Source organism: Sesamum indicum, linkage group LG13 (genome assembly GCF_000512975.1).
Source record: "Sesamum indicum cultivar Zhongzhi No. 13 linkage group LG13, S_indicum_v1.0, whole genome shotgun sequence".
Lineage (NCBI taxonomy): Eukaryota > Viridiplantae > Streptophyta > Magnoliopsida > Lamiales > Pedaliaceae > Sesamum > Sesamum indicum.
This window is the reverse complement of record NC_026157.1, coordinates 248,748-255,570: the sequence shown is the minus strand read 5'-3', so window position 1 is coordinate 255,570 and position 6,823 is coordinate 248,748.

Here is a 6,823-nt window from a genome sequence, read left to right as displayed (position 1 = left end):
GACCAAAAATAAGGAAAATATTAAGATGCTCTCTTTTAATATATAATATAAATACGAAAAATCCCAATTTATGAGCAAATTTTTACTTCAAGAAGATTAAACTATCATCAGTCAATTTTAAATATAATAATATTTGTAACAAATTATAGATAGTATATTGTTTTGTTTTTGAACTCATATTTAATTCTTCTCAGTAACTCTTTTTTCAAGTATTAAAAATACTTTTTATTTAATTTATATAAATAAAATTTAATGTTGTTTGATCTATATTTCTTTATATATGTTTTTAATAATTATACATTTATATAAATTTGGTTGATATTCATGATTGCAATTTTGAAAAATTTTTATTTCAACTGACTTTCACATAATTAAGAAAATTTATGAAATGTATCGTCATTGATGAGGTCTGCATGTATCGAGCCTCAGGGTTGTCGGTAATCTTCATATGCATAAGAAATAAGTTTGAAATCAACGACATACGTCGAAAGTGTTGAATCGCCGCCTCACGAAAACACTTCGACGATCAAGTTAGATAATAATACAGAAGTTAAGAGATCAGCAGCTAGTAACAGTAAATCATTTAACATACCTGAATATTCGACATGAATGATATTTATAACTTACGACTAATATATTGATGGCATATGGGGTTCAGTGGATTGTGCCACGTGTACATCATCCTAAGGTCCAAGTTGATCGGTTCGATAGGTTCGAATTGACCGTCAGTAGAACACGCGAATCCTTGAAAGATTGGGCCTCCATGGGCTTTTTTCTACTTACTTGGGCTCTAATTAGGGCCTCGAGCTAATATCAAAATTGCCTACACTAAAAAAAGTATGATTTTCTACTAAAGAAAAAAATTATAGCAAATACAAATTAATTACGGCTTCGCAATGGCTATAAGTCACTGAAAAAAAAATATATAATAGTGAAGATAAACATCTTCACATGCATTAACGCGTGAAGACGTGTGGGGGTAATTTGATTATAAAAAGAGTTATTTCACCTACAATAAGTCAGTAATAAGGCAATCAAGGGTTAAACATAGATTTTTTTTTTTTCTGATTTCTTGTTATATCAGCAAAACTGATGAATTTTGATCAACAGATAGACTTATGCTTTAGACAAACAAACATCATGTGTACTGTATATAATTTTCAAATCATAAAAAATTTACATGTAACTATATCAAATCTTAGGAGAGAAGAGCGTAATTATCCCTCTGAAATCCAAATTGGACATGGAGCTGTTCAATCGCTGAGAAAGACAGCAAATTAATGTATATTTGTGGCATAATAAAAGCTTTGAATGTCAACTCTCAATTGATATCTCAGTCCAAGACATCAGAATGTGCACCCATAATTAGTTGCATATTTTAATTTCCAGGAACTATATATTACATGTAAAAAAATAAAAAAATAATGTAGTCAACTCTAAGTTTCTTATGCTAATTCACACTCTACAAAAAATATTATTAGAAAAATTATATCACGTGGGAATAAATTAAAATAGTTGGTTATAATCAAATATTTTTTTTTTTAGTGCTAGAAGTACGGTTGCAAAATCATAATCACGAAATAAATAATTAGCATCTCGTGGAACTTAGATGGGATAATTAATTATAGGAATAATTACATTTACATCCCCTAACCTATGATTTATTTACATAAATCATCTTTATTTCTTTTATAATTATAGAAACTACTCCTAACAGCCAAAAAATAGGGCTAGTTTGTGTGAGATGCTAACATTTTTAGGGGGTATCTGTGTAAAGTTTAAAAAAAGTAAAGGGTGGTTTGTGTAAGTGATAAAGATATTTTAGTGGGTGTATGTGTAATAATCTAAAAAATTAGAATTGTTTTGTGTAAACAGATCATAGATCAAGGAGTGTAGATGTAATTATCCCTTAATTATACTACAAATACTTTAAAGATCGATATCAATGTTCGTCTATAATAAAGTTCATATTTATATATGATTTGGTTAAATTCAATTAATTACATAATTAAATTTAATATTTTTTTCTCAAATTAACTAATTATAAAGTCTTTATTTAATAATTAAAAAGTTGAGGTTGATCGCTTCGTAAATATGAGTTAATGCATGAGTGTGGGTAATTTATTTTATTTTATATGAGTTTATTGTTATCTGTTTTTCATCAATATTGATAATTGATAGTATATATATGGAAAAATAATTTAAATTATTATATAAGATCTTGATTTAATGATCAAGATATTATAACTTCTATAAAAAATAAAGGAAAAATTTTGCGTACAAGTTAGGGTTAGCGAAATTCAATTTGACCTAACTCTTTTCTCCTTAGTTAATTAGGCATTAATTTTACTAAAACTTCTTGGTATCATCCACAGTTTTTTTTTTTTTTTTTTTATCAAACCAAATAAAATTAATACATATTACACAATTATTTTACAATAAGCTTTCTTAGAATTATAAAAAAGGAAATGGGATGCTTAATTCCATGGTAATTTACAACATTTTGGTATTGATGCTATTTTTATGGGGTTAAATGCAATTGATTAGGGTAACTTGCTTAATTTTTAAAAAATATAGGGGTAATTTACTAATTTTTTTTCGTACAGAATTTTTTGCTCATTTTTCATATTACTTTGATTGTAAATAAAGAGTTTTGATTGATTTAATTATAAGCGCTGAGGTCTCGTTCCTTAGCCAATCGGCTTTTTTTTTTTTTTTTCAGAACAAACTGTGATATTCATTGAAAATTAGAAGCGAATAATACTTATGCAACGTGGCACTGATTATATCCCAGGTCGCGTCATTTGATGTCATCTGTAAAAATGAGACCTTGTGCCCTTTCCAAACCCCTCGTCTGGGACTGACCATGTATCCATGCATACGAAAAATTTAAATAATTTATAAGCCTTAGTGCCTCATCTGCCTAATGATATGTGGGAAGAAATTTTACCCCACAAAACAGGTCGACACTGATCGCGTCGCATGATGCAGTATACAATATTATGGATATTTATAACTTTGTATGAAAGCAATTAGGGTAACTAAAGTACTGTTTGGGACATATTAAGAGCAAGTTTGGCTGTTTGTAAAGTCAATCCTCAACCAAAATAGATACAATTATTGGAAATCGCATTATGTGTTGCACTTATCAACTCTAAAAACAAGGTTTATCACAGGTTGACAATGAGAGATATTAGGGTTAGAGTTTTTATTTTAAATCTGTTGCATCTAATATTTTAGGGTAAATTACAACTGTTTTTATAGAGGTCTGGCATAATTATGAATACTCTTTATTATTTGAAAAATTACAGTACCCTCCTGATATTTGATGAAATTATATGAAAGTATGAAATTGTCTACTTTGCTCTTACTGTATCTTTTATTTTTTTAAAAAAAGATTAAAAATTTGTAAAAGAATCGGATAGGCTAGATGGACAATTTTTGAAAAATTATAAAAAAAACTGTCCACTAAGTCTAAAAGGGTATTTTGATTAGTTCACCAAAAAAATGGATGAAAATCTAAAGGGGACTAACGGATTTGGTTAATTGTTAGACGACCGTTAAAATTAGAGGGTATCTGTAATTTTCCAAACAACAAGGAGGAATTCGTAATTATGTCAAGCCTCAAAAAGATTATTGTAAATTTACTTTATATTTAATTAATATATACGTGGCATTACGTATACGAATTAAGATTACACCATTTAAATTATTTTTTTTTGAAAAAAAACGATCTTATACGTATGGTGTACATATATTAAAGGAAATAAAAAAATTAATTAAAAAATTAATATAGTTGTCTTTACGTGATTCGATGCTTAAGTCAGCTTCTTTCTCGAGAGGTATGCTATAAATAAATATGAAAAGAAAACAAAACTATCACGTTGGAATAAATTAAACAGTTCATTGCCTGATCTTATCATCCGATCCGTTCTAATTAGCGGGTCTAACGCTGCATGAAGTGCACTGCAATAATTTAAGAATAAATAATAATTAGTATATTTTATCCCAATTTTATGTTGATTATATACTTTTATTGCTTTATTATTATTTTTTAATTTAATAGTCACCGAACAATATATTTAAATAACGTAATTTTTCGTTCCACATCATAATAAAGATCAAATAAATTACATTATAAATTAGGTAAATGCAACAAATCTCCGTATGAAAATAATAATAAGCAAAAATCCCACTAAAAAAAATGAAAGACAATGCGATCTCTTAAACTTTTAAAAATAAATCAAAATAGCTTTCATTTTTATTATCTCTAACCTTATAATTTTCTCCTTTTTCTCAATTTTTTTTTCTAGTTCCGTAAACATTACATCGAGTGTTTAATAAAATGAATAGTTAGATGTATTTCTTATTTTTTTTAAAAAAAAAACGATCATTCATACATTCAATGCACAAAAGCATCGAATCCAGCATGAATTTCAGCACTTTGCGCCAATCCTCTCTATTTTTAGTAGTAGTGATCGATTTGAATTTGAGGATATTTGGAATTTTGCTAATTTTGGAAAATATAAATGTCCGAAATGTAACTTTTAAAAAAATTACAAAAAAAAATAATACAAGAATTCGAAAAATACTTGTTAAGATATTAATATTAAATAATTATCCCATTTAACATCTTAAATTTTTCGATTAAAATGATTGTTTCAATTCCCTCATTTATAAAACAAAGGTTGCAAACTCATAATCACAAAATAAATAATTAGCATCAAATAGTTAGATGGAATACATTATATTATAAATACCTTAAAAATCGATATCAACGTTCATATATATATATATTTATACTTATATTTTGTTAAATTCAATTAATTATACAATTAAATTTAATTAATGTTTTCCCAAATTAACTAATTATAAAGTCTTTATTTAATAGTTAAAGTTGCGGCTGATTTGTAAATATAAGTTAATTCTGAGTTTGGCACCGTAAAATATTTTACTTTATATGAGTTTATTATTATCTGTTATTTCACCAATATTGTTAATTGATAGTATACACACTTAAAAATAATTTAAATTATTACATAAGATCTTGATTTAATGATCGAGATATTATTACTTCTATAAAAATTAAAGAAAAATTTTGCGTACAAGTTTAGGGTTCGCGAAATTCACATTTTTTTTAATTTTTTTGGGTCAAATCAAATCAAATTAATACATTTTAGACAAATATAAATTATGTAGCTTCGTATTTTTACAATAAGCTTTCTTAGAATTATAAAAAAAAGAAATTGGAGCTTAATTAAATCCATGGTAGTTTACAACATTTTGGTATCGATGCTTCTTTTATGGGGTTAAATGCAATTAATACGGGATAATTTATTTTATTTTTTAAAATACAGGAGGAAAATTTTAATTTTTATTCACAGGGTTATTTTTTTATTCATTTTTCACATCACACAAGGGGGTATACACGCATACGAAAAACCTAAATAATTTATAAGCCTTCAATACCTTATCTCCCTAACGAGATGCCTTTTCAAAACAAAATTGTAGAATCATACAAATCTGTTGTACTTTATATTTTAATTAATATACACGCGCAATGTACAAATTAAGATACACCACTTATTTTATTTAAAAAAAAAGGGGGAGATTTGATACATATAGTGTCATATATTAAATAAAATAAAATATATAATAAAATAAAAAATAAAAAATTCAATAAAAAAATTAATAAGTTGACTCCATATTATTCGATGCTTAAGTCAGCTCGTTTCTCGAAAGGTACACTTTAAATAAATAGGAGAGAACAAAGCGAGATATCACGTTGGAATAAATTAAACAGTATCATCAGATTTGTTCTAATTATTATTGTTGCAGTATTTTATCCCAATTTTATGTTTATTATATACTTTTGTTGTCTTATTATTATTTTTAAATTTAATAGTCATCGAATGATGTATTTAAATAACGTAATTTTTTGTTTTATATATAATAAGAAAGGTCAAATAAATCATATTATAAATTAATTAAACGCAACAGGTCTCCCTGTAAAAATAATAATAAGCAAAAATACCGTAAAAAATGGAAAGACAATGTGACCTATAAATTTTTAAAAATAAAAACAAAATAGCTTTGTTCTATATTATCTCTAATTTTAGAATTTTCTCCTTCATTTTATTTTAGTTTCGTAAATATTACGTCGAGTGTTTAATATAATAAAGATATATTCATTCATTTTTTTTAAAAAAAATAAAATAAAATCATTCATACATTCAATACACAAAAACATCGAATCTAGCATGAATTTCAGCACTTTGCGTCGGTCCTCTCTATTTTTAGAAGTAGTCATTTGAATTTGAGGATATTTGGAATTTTGCTAATTTTGGAAAACATAAATGTCCAAAATGCTACTTTTAAAAAAATTACCAAAAGAAAATGCAAGAATTTGAGAAGTACTTATTAAGATATTAATATTAAATAATTCTCTTATTTAATAATTTAAATTTTTTGATAAATAATCGTTTAATATAATATCAGAGCCACACCAAAAATAGATATCGTGAGTATAAAAAGACCAAGAAAAAAAAGAGGGTCGAATATGTAGTTTGTGTACTTGAGGCGGGCCATATTATAATTCATTTTCACTATATGGGTTTCGTCATTATAGATGTGTAATTAATTATTTATAATAACAACTTAAAAATATAATTAAGTTTTGCGCCTAATAATTATATTGTGACATGATAAAATAATTTTATTTAAGATATATTTTTAGATATCGATAAATTTAAACTAGTCGCATGATATATATATATATATATATATATATATTATAATCTATATCTCTATATAATTGAAGAGC